The sequence below is a fragment of the Gastrolobium bilobum genome, unplaced genomic scaffold, assembly GCF_033153095.1.
Source record: "Gastrolobium bilobum isolate Gb01-03AN ecotype WA unplaced genomic scaffold, APGP_CSIRO_Gbil_v1 utg30825, whole genome shotgun sequence".
Classification (NCBI taxonomy): domain Eukaryota; kingdom Viridiplantae; phylum Streptophyta; class Magnoliopsida; order Fabales; family Fabaceae; genus Gastrolobium; species Gastrolobium bilobum.
In genome coordinates this window covers 20,664-37,595 of record NW_026898314.1, presented here as the reverse complement: position 1 = coordinate 37,595, position 16,932 = coordinate 20,664, and the positions used below count along the sequence as shown (strand labels likewise).

At 37.0% G+C, this 16,932-nt stretch overlaps 1 non-coding gene across 1 annotated transcript; it reads left to right on the top strand.

The window, feature by feature from the left end:
* The first annotated feature begins 16,825 nt into the window (after positions 1-16,825).
* Positions 16,826-16,932, top strand: LOC133314795 (small nucleolar RNA R71). Its single transcript, XR_009752008.1, has one exon. It is a non-coding gene; the product is annotated as a small nucleolar RNA R71 (small nucleolar RNA).

Sequence of the window (16,932 nt, the reverse complement as noted above, 5' to 3'; positions counted from 1 at the left end):
AGCATCGTACCGGTCCACTGACTTGGGACATAGCCGGAGAATCTCGTCTTTCCACTCTCAAGTAGCCTCCTTAGGTGTGCATCTAAACCATTTTACTTTCGTCACAGGCATAACCTCATTTTTGTGGCATCCATCGTTCCCCAATCCTTCACAAACACTTGATAATTTCGGTGATATGACCTCTTAATTCACTATATTTTCAGTTTTTCCATAGGCTACAGTTGCATTTTCGCTAATTTGTAGGTAATAATATAACCAATCTTTTTGCTGTCCCTCCTGTTTCAACAATACCCCAATATACCAGTCATTTCCATTAATATTACTAATCTTACCATTTTGTTGTTGCCTTGGCTTTCACACGAGCACATACCTTCTAATCTCAATGGCACTCTATAGTACCCAATAATCCTCACTCACATTAAATTTCATATTTATATACTTTAGTTTACTTTGTCACGTGTCTCCACATCTTCTTAGAGAATCACAACTATATTTTTCTCTTTGGGATACGAAGCTAACAATCCTCATAACAGTTTATTTTTTCGATTCGCCATTTAAGGCCTTCAACCATAAACTCATTCATGAAACTTTCCACCTACAACGTCATATCAATAATGTTCACCTATTGTTCGTCTATTTATCTAATTAGCCATCTCCAAATCTAACCACAAAATCCATCAATGACTTCCACATCAAAGGTCTTATGCCTAAGATTTTCACCAACTAACCATTTTTACTCATGATTCCGTACCAATATTGTAGATTCAACACATGTCTCATTCATATATACCCCAATTTCCGTATCATTGACATTTAATCATGGATGTTAAACTCAAAAATACTATATCTTAATCTTCACATATAAGTCTCCTCACATTTGCAATTTCCAAACATAATCGTTCTATCACATGGAACTAATTTCACCCTTAAGCAATTTTCTAATATTTTATCAATGCAGTGTATCTCCAAAGGATATATCTCTCACACCTAGCATGTATCACATACCGTGCTCCAAGTCACTCCATCGAGTTATCAACCTTTCTTTAATCACCACAATTTACGTTACTGATCCTTATTAGACATCTCCACTTAACTCCATCACAAATAACTTCTTATGAAAGGACATCAGGCCACCATCTTAACTCCACGTTTTTTCCTCACTAGTCCTCCTAGCAAAACATTTATTCAATTATCAATATTAACAAATTTCTATCCTTTCTCATGGGGCACGAACCCCCCGATCACCTTCACAATTTCCGTGAACCCAAAATCCATGTCACCACACTTGGTACACACACATACACATCCCCTAGTGCTCAAAAATCATACCTCAAAATACCTTCTCATGACGTCTCACATATTATATCCCATTCGACATATTACTGTTCACTTAAAATTACATGATATCACATCTTGCGTTCTTTACACGACACAATCCCTGTTGTGTTTTTACATAAGGCATCTCACCTGTACTAGCAATCACATCGATGCAGGGTACTCCCTTGTATCATATTCCTCATATAACATAATAATAGTCTCTGGGAACATAATCTGCACAGAGATAACAAAAGTCTCCAGGAACATAATCCGCACAGAGATAACAAAAGTCTCCGGGAACATAATTCGCACAGAGATAGCCATACACTCCGGGAAGATAAGCCGCACAGAGATAGTAATATCAAGTCATATAATGTGCACCCAGTACACAGGGGAATTCATATTTATAACATATCCGTATATAACGGCACAACGTGTACCCAGTACACTCCAGATCACACATGGACCCAGTCCAATTGGTGTCTGTACCATATTCGTATATAACGGCCAAATATATTTGGTATATTCACATGGGGCTACCCCCAATAATAATAGTAGTAGTGGTATAATATACACATATTACATATAAGTAAATTCATTATACTTCCTCGTTTGATTCTCCCCACCGCTAGTTTACTTTCATTTTGGTTAACCCTCAGACCTAGTTTATAACAGTCACTATTATAATAATTCATATTCTCTTCATAATTTCGTACATATTTCCTAACTCTTAATAGTTTCTTCTGTCACGTTACCGTTCAAATCCATAGTCCATTATTTCTTGCTCGTCACTCCCCTTGGAGGTTGTAGAATATACATTACGTTTCAAACATCATCACACCGTTTATCAATTCTTCAACATGTTACGAGGAATGCCATCATTTACTGGTTCACGCAATCCGCACGCAGAGGCCATCCAATGAGTTCCACTTCCAACAATGTCCACCTGGGCTTTCAAGAGTCGCACCTCTTAGGATTCAATCCCCAAAGGGAAGCCCAGAACAATTTCACGGTCACAACATCTGCGTACCGGCACTCAGGTCCACTCGAGGTATAGATATATATACTGGCACTTACGCCATCACAAGACCATTGCCCATTTATCCTTTCACGATGTAGACTGACAATTAGTCCATTAAGTATAACCCGCCTATCCTTTACTAATATCCTTTGTCATTTAAGTTCATCCAATGGTATATAAGCTTATTCAATGGCCCGTAGGCCTAGTATGTTCCTAGGCATAAGATCTAATGGTTATTTCCAAGGGTATCCTTTAACTATAGTTCTTCTCTTTGATCAACACTACTTGACAATCCACACAGTGCATTTCTACAGGGAAAGTCCCCTTCCCACTACCAAGAGACCACAACCATATGTATACCTATTATATCACATCATATTATTTTCTCCTAAATCCATCTCAATTATCAAATTATTTCGCAAGCACACTACTTTTAGTAGTATTTATACACACCACTGGGTCCTAATTTCTTGTACCATTCTCATTACTATCTTACCTACGATTATACCATTCAACCGTCCTACCCATTTACTAATGGCAATTCTGCCGATTAGAATCGACATCCATTAACTACTATAGCGCCTTCATTGTACATTAATTATAACATCTCGCAATTATAAATTAAATATTAAAATATTAAATGAGTAATTAAGTGAAGGATTAGTGAAAATCCTAAAGATTAGGCCAAAATACAAAAAAATGGCAAAACGGTAATTAGCCAACACGCAACCCTAGGCAGATAAAAATTGAGTTGAAGACCTCAAATGATAAAAATAATGCCGGAAACGGACTCAGGACGAAAAATCGAGTGGATAGGCAAATTTGGGAAAAATTGATGAATAATGATTTTTTCGGTGTAAAATACTGCGGTATAAGTGTACCGATAAGCGTGAAATTTTTATCAATATTTTTAGGAAACAAAAATATGTCATGAACCAGAAAAATACGTAGATTATGGATTTGTAGTTAAAATCGATGATTGGATTAAGGTTAAATCGCGTGTGGGACTCGCCCCACTCAAATCCACTTAAGTTATCTTCATTTCCCTCACACTCACGGTTTACTCTCTCTTTGCCCTTCTTCTTCACGTGTGTGTGCAGCCCCTCCCACCATTAAAGCACCTTCAAGTTCCTCCATTCATAACTCATCCATTTCTCCACCAAAACCCTTGAAATTTGTGTTGAAATTCATTGGAAAACCCATTCTAAAGCCATTAGTGATACTCCCAAGCCTTGAAATTGCCTCTTTGTGGAATATTTGGCCTAGGGCAGATTCGAAATTTTGGAAAAAAGTGGTGTTCATGGAGTCATTTGGTCTCTCATTGCTTGGAATAAGCCTTGGAGGAGTATCAAGTCTTGGTTGTGAGTATGTTTCCATCCCATTTCCATGGTTTAATTGTAGATTTTATTTATGAACCCTAAACCTTGAATTGTTGATGTGTGATGTTAGAGAGCTCAATTGGGAAAAGTTTGTACATGAAAGTGTCTTAAAATAATGTGTATTAGTGATAAATGCAATGAAAATTTTAAGTGAAAAATATGATTTTGTAACTTAGAATATTTTGAGATGTCATGACTTTGAACATGGAAAATGTGTTAGGATTTTAGTGGTGAGTTATTGGATGATTATATGTTGATATAATGAGATTGTATGAGGTGTGGAATGATAAAAAATTGAGTGAGAATTCTTTGGAATTTCCAAGTTGGCAATTCGGCCATATAAAGAGTTTTAGGAAATTGAGGTTGTTTGCATTGCTTGGTTGATGTTTCAAGTGTTAAATGGTATTCAGATGGGTTGTGAGGTGGTTGGAAAGTGAAAGAATCAATAAAAATATAATTGAGGATGTAAAATGTCATAAAGGATCCTAGAGTGAATTATTAAGCAAAACGATGTTTAAAAGACGTAAAATGGAAAAACGGCACTTGGTATAGCCTCGTAGCAACCTAAGGATGTGTAATTAAATGAGAAAGAAAATTTAGAAAAATAAACTTTGAAATAAGCCTTGTTTGGCCGTGCACTTGGTATCTTCAACAGGAAGGGGTGATTTTGACGTTTTTCGCGTTTTGATAGAATTGCCGTGTACTGACGATTCATACATGGATATGTAGGTTGCTGTACGTCGATTTAAACCCCGAACTGTGAGTCGGTGGATTGCCCTTGGTCCAAGACCAAGTGGATTGAGGTAAGTGGTTGGATCAATGCATGTATAATTGTAAATTGGCATGTGTTGTTTGAGTTTTTGAGTAATTGGGAATGTCCTCTGTGTAGGCATTCTGTTGAGTAACAAGTTTGGGAAATACGCTGCTGTGGAGCTAAGTGAAGGAACATATTGAGGTAACATTTTGGTACTAGGGCTTGTTCCCTTGTGTGTTCCACCATACCCGTTGAGGGTGATGGTAGGAAATGTATATGAGTAGTGTAGAATAACATGAGCATGCATGTAGTATTTATGAGGGTACTTATGTACCGAGTCTCTGACCAGTAGACAGTTAGCCTTCGGGCAGTGCCAACTTCCACTGGATAGGTCTCCGAGAGGGAGTTCCAGTTGACCTAGGGTCGTGGTGTGTGATCCGGATAGAAGCACACTAGGAATGTCTCGGGTGTATATAGATGGAAGGGGTACCTTGGTTGGATGTTCTAGGAACACGCCTTGGATGATACCCATAGGCCTATATATGCCGAGGACGTTGCTTGGTATTGGTAGCTACCATTCTAGCTTCGTCGTATTTTGTATCCCGATATTCCCCAGTTTCTCTAAATCCCTTGCTTTATCCCGTTTTGAAAAGTGGTTATTTTATATTATTTATATGCATCGAAGTGAGCCATTGGGCAGAGTTTTCTCCAGAACCTCTGGGTTACTGAAATATATTCGTATATCTCACCCCATCTTGGGGGTTTTATTTTAGGAGGTAGCAGTAGCAGTGGAGCGGCGGGCAAGAAGCCCGTAGGATGACTAGTTGGAGCACTTTTATTATTTTGCATTTTGGTGGCCACTTGGCCTAGGCTAGACTTAGGGCATGAACATCCTAGATGTATGTAGGATGAGTTTCATAGTCATATTTGCTCATGTCGTTTTGCCTAAGTCTAGTATATATTTCATTTGAAGTTTTATGTTTCAAGTTGTAAATTAAAGTTGTGAATTTGTAAGTTGTAATTTATAGTTGAAGTTGTAACATGTGAGTTAAATGTTGTAATTGTACGATGGATGCATGATGTACTATGATGGAAGGGCTTTAGGCCTATTTTAGGTTATGATTACTTGTATGTTGAGAATTTGCATGAAAATGGACTTTGGTGATTGAAACAAGTTAAGGATTATAAAGTGAGCTATATTGTGTAATAAATATAAACTGAGTTGGGTTGTAACCCAAGACATTGTTGGTCCTTGTGTGTGCCACCCATTGGATTATTAGGTACACTTGAGGTACTAGAGAGCTTATGCAAATTTGGGGATTCTAGGAAAAACAAAGGAAACTCTGGCGAATTTTCTGTAGAATTGGCAGATTTTGGACGAACTTTGGGAGAGCATATCTCCCTCCAAAGAGTTCCGATAGGGATGTTCCATACTCTATTTTGAAGCTTGATATGTCCCCTACATGGTGTTAAAATATTAGAATATTCTGGGCTGTACACAGCCCTGTAGAAGCTTGTGAACATGGACTGTCTAGAACGCACCTATGCAGGGGCTGTTTCTGTCAGTTTTTGGGAATTTTATTCTCCCTTCGTTTCTCAGTCAAATTAAGCGTATGATATATCATATTGAATTTTGTGGTGTCTAGTTTGTGGTGTAAAAATTTGGGAGCAATTGGATGAGTGGATTTTGTGCAGTAATTCGTGGAGTGAGAGACGTTTTGAGCTGTTTTGGGGTTGGTTGGCAGTTTTGCTTGTCCAACTTTAAACGGCGATATCCGGAGCAAACGAGGTCGAAATGACTCGTGTGATGGCTCATTGGAAAGGTATTTAAGTAAGAATAAAGATAACTAAAGATGAAGGTCTGGTTTTGTGCGGTGTGTCCGCAATAAAATAATTACCGATCCATGTTCGGATAGGTAGAAAACGTAAGATTGAGAAATTGGCTAAGTGGGTTCATGGGAACCCCTTAGTGTCTTATAGTAAGTAAAATAAGATATAAAAATAGTTTAATCTAGTATTCCACAAGAGTTTACATTAACCACCTCATTAACCATTCAGTTTACATCAATTCCCTATTTCAGCATATCTCAATTTGACACATCACTAGTATAATCATTCCAAGTGGTCACCTCTCTCAGGTTCAAATTTCAAATATTCGATTTATTCCTCTACATTAACCACCTCATTTCATTCAGTGTACGCCCTCATATCAGGGACTTATAACTTTCTAGTAAAACATCAAAATACTCAAGCTCATACCTAAGCATATTTGTTCATATTTTCCAGTAATTCATCAGGTTCCAAGTCACCCACCTTAATGAAGTCAATTCACCAACTCCACCTGTACATAATTGTTTACTAACACTACACACATATATATAGGAGATTTACAAATACCATATCCATGCTATAAATCCATCTCAATTATATATTTATTATCCACAATACTACAAATTTTGCCTATGATAATACTGTACATACAATAGGTGTGTTTACAATTTTTACTTATGATACAACTTCATAACTTTCACCTAAAATGTCAGACAACACATCTAAGTTTGTTTTTCTTATGTCCCCTAGTATTCATATTTTGCTTACCGCCATCTCTTGTCCATGGAGCAGTCAACACTGCAGCCACAACATCAAGCTAAGGACATACATTCGATGCTCCGGGGTTGCCACGCAGGCCTCTTATGATGACCACACATGCAACACAAAGGAATGAGTTGATCAGACCCACACTAAGGAATCACATATGCAACAATCGTTAAGAGTCTACATACAACTATACAGCACCTAACACAATCATACAAAATCAGAGTTCTCTAGCAAAACTGCTCTGATACCATAAAATATAATAACCCGTTGTACACCGGTATTGTTAACATTAATTATGATATTAAGCGCAGTTACAATCACATCAGTTCATTTATAAAAATGCGAGTAAATTTTTTCTGTTTATTACGCGAGCGTTTAAAACAATAAAAAGCGTAATAAATAAAAGTTGTGTCTGTAACTGTAAACTCTTTGCGGAATAATTATTTATACTACTTTTATAACTTATTTTACATCTCTCAAGTCACTAAGGGGTTCCCATAAATCCACTTAGCCAAAATCTCACTTTTACGTTTTCTACCTATCCGAACATGGTTCGGTCTTTAATTTTCTGCGGACAAACCGCATATAACAAGTCTCCCATCTTTTAATATGTTATTCTAGACTCAATTACCTTTCTATAAAGCTATCACACGAGTCAAAAAGTTCTCGTTTGCTCCGCATATCGCCGCTTGAAGTTGGAAAATCAAAGGGTCTCAACCAAGGCGTGTTCCCAGAACATCAAACCAGGGCACCTTCCATCCAATACCACCCGAGACATCCTAGTGTGCTCCTATTCGGATCACACACCACGACCCCAGGTTAACTGGAACTCCCTCTCGGAGACATATCCAGTGGTAGTCCGTAACGCCCGAAGGCAATACGTTTGCTGGCCAGAGACACGGTACATCCTATGTACCAACACACATACTATACGCATGAACATGTTATCCAACATTACTTACATACACTTCCTACCATCACCCTCAACGGGCATGGTGAAACACACAAAGGGATCAAGCCCCTGTAGCAAGAGGTTACCTGTATAATACTCTCCACGTAGCTCCAATGCAATATATATTCCGAGCTCGTTACACAACGGAAATTCCTACACAGAGGACATTTTCAATCAACTCCCATTCAACAATTTCATGCCAATTCTCAAGCATAAATGCATAATTTAAAATACTCACCACAATCCCTTTGGTCCGGGACCAACGGCAACCCACCGAGCTCATGATTCGGGGTTCAAATCCTCGTACGGCAACCTACAATGACCATGTATAGATCATCAACACACGAAAATTCTGTCAAAATCAAAAAACGTCAAAATCCTCCCCTACACCAAGGTAGGTTCGGCCAACATAGTGTAATTTTACAAATTATTTTTCTTTATTTTCTTTCTCATTTTCTTAAGCATTTTTAGGTTACCAAAACACCATTTTAGGTGCCAATTTGCATCCTACATCTTTCAAACATCATTTTGCCTAATAATTTGCTCTAGGTCCAATTCCAGAATTTCACACTATCAAATATTTTTCTATTGGTTCTCCAACCTTCAAACCATCACACAATCCATCTAATCATCATTTAACAACACTAGGTGTAACACCCTCCCTTGTATGCATCCAAGAGAGTTGTTTGCTAAGCGGAATTAGAGATCTTTCGTCATATTTTAACTTCTAAAAATCATTTTGGTGTTGCTAATTGAAGCTTATAATTGAAATCAAGTTCCTTACACAAATCAGAGTATGCTTTCAAAATTTCTTGAGTTGCTGAAAATATTATTTTTCTGGCAGACCTTGCTGTCTTTAAAAATTCGTATAAAATAAAGTTTTCAAAATTCCATTGTAACGTTTTTATAATAAAAAACTAGACACGTGGGGCTTCGCGTGCATATAGAATAATAATAAATCGGAGGTCGTTTGCCCCTCGAAACAGAACTCGCAAAGTGCTCGCAAGGCTGTTTGAAAATCAGCACTTTAAATAAAACGTCAGAATTTCTTTTCACAAAACGTTTTTAGAGATTTTCCAAAATACTTGCTGATCATAAAAGTCTTAGAACAGCAGTAAAATCATAGTGTCAACAGTAATCCAAATTTCCAGTATGCCAAATAAAATACAGTCATCCACCAAATAAGACAGTAACAACAACAAGTTCAAACAACAGAATTTAACAGCAAAGATCCAAATAATCCATGTCCTCATATGCTTTTGCGTCCTCCTGCCATTTTATAAAAATAGCAGCCACAAAGGGGTGAGAAAAATCCCAGTAGTGTGGCAATAAAACTAATAATGCAACAGTATTAAACTAGGAACAAAATTATTAAACAGTCGCATCAACATTAACTTCTTTTCCGTATAAAAATAATCATAGTATCATGGTGCGTATATAACGCCATCATTACGCTCATAGCACCTTCGTGCGCGTACTAAAATTTAATAGTGCGTATATAACGCCTTCATTGCGCTCATAGCACCGTCGTGTGCGCACCATCACAGTGGATATTCCGTAATGGCTGCCATAAAGGTGAATTCCAACTGTGGACCTATGCGGACTGAAGCCAAGTGTCCCCTTCCCTGGTACCGAGGTATGCCTATATGATGCGTGCTCAATCGTATGCATATTTATATAGATATTATTACTAGCCAATGCAACATGAAATTTATGCACGTATGCCATGCTATGCTGTCACGCACAAAACAGAAAAACAGATGCGGTATGATGTAAAGTGCATGCTTATATCATCATCATCATAACATATACTTCATGTACTTTTGATGCCATACTGCCACGCCATCATTTCTTTTCATAACAGAGTTACCATCATAACATTTCCATAGGCAGAATACTTTCATCATAAATAGCAGGATAATCATTAGGCACATGTGAGCAACAATTCACAACTTCATACACTAGTTAATAGTCACATTAGGTAATACCACCTAACACATACCTCGTATGCCCAACCATTCATCAAACAGTAGCAACTCAGTCGACATTAAAAGGTCATGTGCACCTAATCAAGCAAGAAAAGCCAAACAAAATTTTATCGTTGGTTCTCATAATTTACAATTAATTTCTATGCTTTCAACTCCCATGAATTCAATCGATTTATCATTCCTCGAGTGTTAATTAATTTCTCCCTTAGATTCAGCTTTCCTAATTGTTCTTAGTTGACAAATCCCAATATATACCACACATGCATGCTCGGTTTTCCATCCTCTTTAGATGCTTATGATTTCTCTTTAGCAAGGCATTAACTTCATCACTAGTACATGAGCTAATAAATTATTTATCATGCTGTCTTTAAGAGTTATAACACCTACAAGACTTGAATCAAATCTGGTTTCAAGGTTCTTGCACTAATTTAATTATTTGGCTTAGAGTTTGTTTCATCAATAGATAATAAGTGACATAATCAAGCTCTTCCATGCAAGTAGGTTCGGTTTCTTGTCCAATAATTAGGTGCCACCCATTTATTATTTAAATGACCTTGTTTACAAGAATTAAGGGTGTGCTATAGAAGCTAAGAGCATGTTGTTTTCAACAATTAACACATGTAATCCTTAACACATTTTTCTATTCCAAGGTGTAGCTCAACAAAATAAAGAGAAACTATTTCCCAAACCCCTAAATCGGATTCTTAAGCATGAACAAAATTTTCTAATAGGCTGCCTTCAACAATTTGTCACACATATAAGACTCACTTAATTTTTCTAGCATGGAGCTTATAAATTTAATCATTTCACCTAGCATGTCCTACATGATTTTAGAGAGCATTAATAAGACTTAAGAATGCTGCCTACATGCATCCAACATATGCAAGGCTATGTACATAATTTTAGTCTAAGGGAGTAATCTCATCATTGATGGGCCATACCCCAAATCCCAAGCACAATTTCTTAAGACAAGACAGTATCAAGGTTCAAGGTTTAATCGGCTATACAACATGAGGAAGTAAATGACCAAAATGTATAGCTCCTTAATCATACAAATCAGCGGTCCAAAATAAAACCAAGGGAAGAAATTATATCCATTTACGTATACCCTTTTCATGAAATAGGTGACTGAAACAAAAGGGGAGAAAAGAGGGGCTTAAACTCAGATTTATCATCTCTCAATTTCTAGTTTTCTAACCAAGTCATTATGCTTCAAAGTTAAGGGCTTTCTGTCTTAATTTATTCTAACAATTACTCTTAATTGAAAACATCTCAAGGTCCATAAGGTATACTGATTCGGTTTTATGACAATTACTCCAAGAATTCTATTTTTCTATAACCTAACACTCCTTATGTCACTTAAGCATGATTATAACATTATTAGCATGCTGTCCTTGTACACTAATACATACCAAGACATATACACCATGCTAATTTAACCAAACAGGCCCTAGAACATACGATGACCGAACCACAAAGAGAAATAAATGATAGAAATTTGTCTTCTCTTTAGCACACAACAGAACCGAACAAAAGGGTTAGAGGAGGGTTAATTTTTGTTTGTACCTTCTTGTACGTTTCCATCCTGCTCTTCACTCAGGCCACGAGCATCAACCAAAAGTGCAGCTCCCTCCTAGTCCCGATGTACTTGCGTGTGATGAAGGATGAGTCAGAATTCGAGGGTGCTGGTCTTTCTTGTTAGAAATCTATTTGGTCGTTGCATGCAGGGGATTTTCATTAAGGATTAGAAGAAGTGTTTTGCGTGCAAATGGTTCTCCTCATCAAACCGGAAGCGAGGGTCGAACAAGAGAATAGAGAATTAAAACGGACAAGAGAAAAGTGAACTTCCTACCCCTCTTTGCATCTAAAAATTGACCGACAAGGAAGTATGTTGTGCTTTCCTTTATTGTTTCCATTCAGCCGAAACATGCAGAGGGAAAGATAGGAACTTGGATGGTCTTTTACGTCTAAGGTGATTCACGATTTTGGGAGAAATAATTTAGAAGGAAATACCAGCAATGTTTGTGATCCCTTCTATGTGGTAAGGACAAGCTACAGGTGGTTTGAGTTAAGAGTATCCAATCTGTTTTCCTTGGGCAGTTCTTTACTGTACGTTTAAGAAGTTAGAGAACAAGGATTATGGCTGAGCTTAATAAAATAGAGGTAAGGTCAGCTCATGGCTCTTCCAATTAGCGCATGGAGGGGAAATGTGTTGGCCAAAATACGATCCAAAGATGCAAGAAGGAAAGGAACAAAACAATAAAATAATAAGTTAGCTTTTGGCCCTTATTGGGCGCTAGGGAGGTGAGGGCTTGTATTCAAAACCTAGAGCTCAAAACTCAATCAGCACGTTTTACGGCGCAATCGTATCGCGATATACCCGGTAAAAACACTATTCACTGAATTTTCTGAAACTTGCCTATCCACTCAATTTTTCGTTCTGAATCCATTTCCAGGGTTATTTTAATCATCTGAGACCTACTACTGAATTTTACCTTCCTAGAGTTGTGTGTTTGGCTATTTACCGTTTTACCATTTCTTTGTCTTTTAGCCTAATTTCCAGGATTTTCACTAATCCATTCCTTTAATTCTCATTTAATCTATTAATACATGATTTGTAAATGTGAGGTGTTATAGGATGGCTTACGGAACACTGCACAATTCAACCTATGTGTGCTTTAATATGCATGTCATGTGTTTGTAATATTTTCTAAGTGAAAATACATGAAATTGAGATGACAAATTGATGGTTTAAGTGATTAAAAAGATTGTTTGTTTTAAGATTTCCATGAAACTTGATTAGGGAAGGTTCAGCCCATGATGGTATAAGGTTTAGGAAAGTGATTTTATAAGGCTAAGAAAATGTTTTGATCAGTTAATGAAGTATTAGATTTGATTAATTCAATGTTCATTGTGAGAAGTTGAATAAATTCATATGTTGCTATCTTTAAGATATTTTAGCCATTGGGTTTTAAATAGGAGTTTGAGATTACTCTAACGATTTGTCATGAAGATTAAAGTATGTTAAATTATATGTAGATGAGAGAACAAAGTTTAAATTGGTTGGACAATTTAGTGTAAAAACGTATGGAAGTAGAGTTGATGGTTCTGTTAGAATTTTACGTAGTAGTGAGTTCGGTTTTAGAAAAACCATATCTCACTCATTTCTTAACCAAATGAAGTGTGTGAGGTACCAAACTGAAGCCTAAAACGTCTAGTTTCTTGTCCTAAAATATGAGAATTTTATGAGCTCACATTACAGTTTTCAAAAAGAATTAGTGGCATTGTTTGTTGTTATTTCAGTTTTACAACAAGAATAGTGAGTTTGCAAAATTCATATCTCCTTTGTTACTTAACAAAACAGGACGATTCTTGTGTCAAATTAAAGCTTAAGATGTCTAGTATTTATCATAAAAGTTACAGAATACACTGGATAGTAGATCGTTCCAGAATAAACAATCAGTCTGCTACCCTGTTCTAGTGACGTTAGGTTTTCAGTTTACTACTTACGACGGACATATCAATAAAGAGTTTAAGTTTCAATAAAGTTAAGTAATGAATTATGAAATTAATGAAAATGATGTAAATTGTATGGGTTGTAAGAGCTCCAAGGCATTGTTGGTTCTTGTGAGTCACCCTTGTCTATTAGGTACCATTTGAGACTTTAGAACACACTCTTGATAAAGTGTGATATGTTAAACAAACAAAGGAGGTGTCATCAATATTTATAATAAATGACTATTTTTTAGGTTTACTTTGGGAGAGCATATCGCCTTTCACAGCGGTCCAATAAGAACGTACCATACATAATTTTGAATCTTGAGATGTCAGCTATATTGTGTCAAAATTTGGTAGCATTTGAATTTGCGTAGCGACCTGTAGGTTCGATTGAGTGAGAACTGCCCATGGAGTCCCTGCACAGGGGCTGTGCAGGTTTATGTTTTCCACAAATTATTTCTCCCTCAATTCTTACTCATATTAGGCTCATGATATGTAAAATTAAAGCTCAAGGTGTCTAGTATGCTGTATAAAAATTTGAGAGAAATTAGTTGAGTGGTTTGTCTAGAATCGCATAAATGGTGAGGGATTTTTGTGCCCCGTTTTGGGTTGGCTGACAGTTTTACTTGTCCAACTCCAAACGATGATATCCAGAGCTAGAGAAATATTTATGAGGCATGTGATACCTTGTTGGAAAGATAATTGAGTCTAGAATAGCATATTAAAAGATAAGAAGCTTATAGTTTGGGAATTTCTCACAGTGTCCAGAAGATTGAAACATGTTCAGTTATGGAAAAACCGTAAAAGTGAGATTTAGGCTAAGTGGATTTATGGGAACCCCTTAGTGGCTTAAAATAAATAATGTACGATAGTTAGGCAAAATGGCGTATCGAGAGACTCCATTCATCTTCAAGGTGTCACAGTAGAGCAAATTTTTTTCAAGATGACTGTAGGGGTCTTCTGTGCTTCCTCCAGCGAATTGATCTTTTTGAATCAGTTGTGACAATGTTGACTTTAGCTCGAAGTTGTTAGCATCCACGGTTGGTCTAACAATGCTTTCCGTCTGCGGAACTCAGGATGGCGTCAAGTAATCTCCCAAAGTTCTGAAAGGATTCTGAATTACGTTGTTGTTAGCCATCGTTTCTTTTTTTAGTTTCGTCGAGCTTGAAGCTTTTGCTTATTTTTCTTTTATTTCTTTTGCGTTTTTCTGAGTTTTCTGAATGTCTTTTCTATCTCAGGATCAAACTACAAGGATCGTGGGTTAACAGTACCTCGCATAAACTACGAGTAAAAGATTATGCAGAAAAACAGAAAATGTAGAAAACAGAAAATAGAAAATTTGAGCAGAAAATACTGAATGTAGAATATGCAAAAACTTATGCAGAAAAATTAATGCAGAAACTATTATTATTTTTTTCAAAAAAAATAAAATAAAAATAAAATAAAAAATTAAGAGTAAATACCCTTTTTGGTCCCTAACAAAAAACACGCTCCCCACTTTAATCCCTCACAAAAAAAAATTAGTCAGTTGGCTTACTTTCTTGAGAAGACTCCTCATTGTGTTCTTCTTTACCTTTCTTTTCACCAATATAGTAGACTTGATCTTCCGGTTGAGCTACATATGAGGGGATTTCTTTGTCAAAGAACTTGAATACTGTTTGCTCTCTATCTACCCGTAAGATTAGCTCACCTTTATGTACATCAATCAGTGCTCCTGAAGTTTCCAAGAAGGGTCTTCCGAAAATCATAGGAATAGTGGCATCCTTTTCAATGTCAAGGATGACAAAATCAACATGAATGATGGACTTGTCAACCTTAACCAATATATCTTCAATGATGTCGTAAGCTTGCTTTGAAGAGCGGTCAGCCAGTTGCACTATTGTTCTTGTGGGCTTCACTTCAGTAATCCCTAACTTCTTCATCATGGAGAATGGCATGACGTTGATGCTAGCTCCAAGATCACATAAAACATCATCCACTTGCACTTTGCCTATAGTGCATGGAATGCTGAAGCTCCCTGGATTCTTGACTTTGGTAGGTAACTTCTTTTGGATGATAGCATTACATTCTTCTATCAGATTTACCGTCTCACATTCTTGTAACTTACGCTTCCTTGATAATAGATCCTTCATGAACATTGCATAGTTGGGCATGTTCTATAAAGCTTCGGCAAAAGGAATGTTGATCTGCAACCTCCTGAATATGTCTAGAAACTTTGAATACTGCTGCTTCTGAATCTCTTTCTTTAATCTCTGAGGATAGGGGATTCGAGCATATGGGGAGAGATCCAAAGGCTTGTCTTTCCTTTCTAAAGCTTTCTTCTTCTCCCACTTGAATAGTTTCTGTTTGACCTTTTCAAGATTGGTCTTGTCAACTTCAACAGTATCCTTTGCATTTTCTTTATTCTCTTCTTCAACTGATGCCTCCAAATTTCTCTTCTTTTCTTCAGGTTGCTTCTCTATAGGCTGAATCATTGTCTCACATTTTGTGGTATTTGCATTGCAGTGTTCTCTAGGATTAATGACAGTGTTTCCCGGGAAGGTACCCTTAGCTCGCTTAGTAAATTGCCTTAACAACTGGCCAATCTGAGTTTCTAGATTTAATATAGAAGCTTCTTGGTTTCAGATTGCTGATCTAGTCTCTTGCATGAAGGCAGATGTTTCCTCTCTGAAAGCATTTGCACCTTGTATGTAATCAGAAGTGGTCTTGCATAACTGTGCAAAATCTTTCTCCCACTCAGAAGTGTTACTTTGTTGTGGGGTATGTGGTTGCACTGGAAGGGGAGGATTGAGCTGATGGTTGGATTTGTAACTCAACCCCGGATGTTGATTCTGATTCTTCCACCCTTGATTGTATTCATTCCCATACTGGTTCCTCCCTGGATCATTTTGGTTCTTCTGATCATACCAGAGTTCGTTTACTTCAGCAGTTTCAGGTGCTCTTATGAATTCACAGTCTTCAGTTGCATGAGTACCTGCACAAATACCACAAGTAATTCGAGAATTATTAACAGAAGAAATTTGATAATTAACAAATTGCTTTGTAAGAGCATCTAATTGTGCTTGTTGTTTCTTATTTATTTGCAATATTTGTTCATTCTGGGCCAATATTGCATTATAGCCATCAAGCTTCATGATCCCTACTCTTCTGCTTGGGACTGGAGCAATATCGAACTCCTGAGAGGCTAAAGATTGCAACAATTCCAGTGCTTCCTCTGGAGTTTCTGTTTTCAGTGATCCTCTTGCTGCAACATTCACCAAAGTTCTTGTGCTTGGCGTCATTCCTTGGAAGAAGATTCGTCCTTTCTCCCAAGCTTTCATGCTATGTTGGGGACACTTTTGGAGCAATCCTTTGAATCTTTCCTATGCTTCGTACAAGGATTCACTTTATTTTTGTTCAAAAGCACTAATTTCTGCTTTGAGCCT